This window comes from Epinephelus moara, chromosome 22 (assembly GCF_006386435.1).
Source record: "Epinephelus moara isolate mb chromosome 22, YSFRI_EMoa_1.0, whole genome shotgun sequence".
Classification (NCBI taxonomy): domain Eukaryota; kingdom Metazoa; phylum Chordata; class Actinopteri; order Perciformes; family Serranidae; genus Epinephelus; species Epinephelus moara.
The window spans coordinates 41,424,019-41,426,436 of record NC_065527.1 but is presented as its reverse complement, the minus strand read 5'-3'; positions in this window follow the sequence as shown (position 1 = coordinate 41,426,436).

Genomic DNA, 2,418 nt, shown 5'->3' with positions numbered 1-2,418 from the left:
ATATATTTGTTCATCCTTGTAAAGTGAACAGCCGTGTCAGCCTTGATGGACACATCTGCAGCAGCCGGCCCCGCCCCTTTGGCCGCTACAAGCGCCTGCTGGAGCTGCTGCCAGGCAGCGCGATGCCAGCGACCTGAGCGACCGCTGGCGCTCATGACGCTTTTGGTGTGAATGCACAGTAACAGCGCAAACAGTGTGAACAACAGCAACAGTGCTGACAGAGCTAACTTTTGCCCTTTAGGAACAGAAATCCCACTACAGGGCAGCTACAAAGTCCCTTAGTTATTCTGCCTTTGCATGTTTATACCAAAGAAAATAACAGCAGCATCCTGCTGCATCAGTGTGTGATTTTAGGAGCTTGCTGGCATCCTGGAAGCAGACAAGGCATGACAGTTGTGATGTGTAACACAGCATCGTCAGCCTCTTGTGCAATGGGAGCTCCTTCTAAACAATAACAAAGGCAAAACACGGCAGTAACAGTATTTTAAAGTCCTTGTAATATGGCGGTTGATCTCATCCTCTGCTCTGAAAGGTAAGGAGCTCCTTGATTTCATTGCCTTGAGAACTTTTTCAGCTGTAGTTTTTCTTTTTTGAGATTGCTGTTTTTAAATCTCCCAGCAATGGGTCACACACATAACATGTCGTGAAAACTCTGCACCCATCCCATCCGTGGTCCCTTCTTACTGGCTGTCCCTTTCACACAGACATCAATTTGGCGCTGTTTCTACCTCATCTGTCGGCTCAAAGTCGAGACAACTCTGTCCCCCCAATCAGTGATCATGTGTTTTGTAAAGAACGGTGAGGCGGAATAACGAAGTGATATTCCTGCCTTGAACAGGCAGTGTAAAAGGGGCCATTGGTAACTTGTTTGTTGCTAACAAACAATAATAATAAACAACAAACAATAAGAGAATACATTATGTATATTTTCTCTTCTAATGCTCTCCTCATACACTCCATTCTACCATTACCATTATGTTTGATTTTTTTTTTTTGACTGTCAAATTTAAAGGTTAGAAGAGTTTTTTTTTTTCCTTTTTAGCTGCCTATGGCCAATAGGAAGACTGACCCTGGCAGTAATGACCACGAGTGCTGTACAGAGTGGCGGCAATTAGCTAGCCATTGGGATACACACACAGGGACTAACATGCATGAACCGTCTATCACAACAACAAACAGAGAAGCTTGGATTACAACAAACACAGAGGGAGTGTGTCTGATGAGGATGCATTTTCTCCACTATGCTTTTACATGGCAAATAGCTGTTTGCTGCTCCGAATGTCTCATACAGCTCCTTTAATTAATGGCTGATTTGCTGATTGCTGGCTGTGTTGTACTGATAGTTGGTATTTTGTCCGATGGTCAGTGGGGAGGAGGGCACTGAGGAAATCCCTCTCCTTGGCTCATTTTGCCATCAGTACTGCAAAAGTATGAAAGAAGAGAGCCATTTCCATAAATTTACATAAACATGTTTCTCACATCACACTGGCTCCTGTTGCATTTGCTTCAATCATCGACAGATTAGATGGATCATGTCTAACGTCTAATTTTGTTTTGTTTTTTTCCTTCTTTTTGGGTTGTGAAGGTTGAAATGGAAACGCTACACTTCTCATACTTGCTAGAGGTATGTTTATAAATACTGCAGATGCGTTTTTCCTCTGTCCTATTAAACTAGCATACATGTTTCCTAGGAACCAGATAATGGGGGAAAGTTCATACTACTTTTGAACATTTCTTTTAGCATTAAACACGGGAAGAGCTGCATCTTGCATTGGCTACATTTTCACATCTTTGTGCCAAATCCTGCAAGTAAACAAACATTTCTGTCTTGATGGTCAGCAGACATTTTCTTTTTCCATTTTAAGAAACCCAGAGGAAACCCACTCATCCAATCGACCAACTAGAAACGAATAGATTCAAGAGAGACACTAATGGGCTTTTTTGCAAAAAGAAAAGAGGGTCCACTTCTTTTTTGTTATGTTTTCTTTGATTGCAATGCAAGAAAAAAAGGCGAGAGGGACACACGCAGGGGAGATGCAGGGATGAAGGTTTTTTCACAGGATTAGATCCAAAAAGCAAGAGGCTTAAACACATCACCTTCGACTCCTGCTAGAAATAGATCCATATCAGTGTCTTTTCATGTTCGGCTTGAGGCAACAATAAACAGAAGCCAGCCAGTCTGTGTTTGCTCTCAGGTGAAACTTGCAGATATTCAGAAATTAGAGTAGAAGTTCTTTAACCAATTTATTGATCAAGCTTGAAATTGCCTGTGTTGTGTGGACTGTAACAACCGGGGAACAGTGCATCAGTGTGAAAAGCAGTTTGGCTTCACAATTCAATAGTCTTCATCAGGAGGAGCAATTTTCTGAAGACTATCTGCAATTTGTGTCCTCAGCTCCCCCGAGTGCTGCCAGTTTC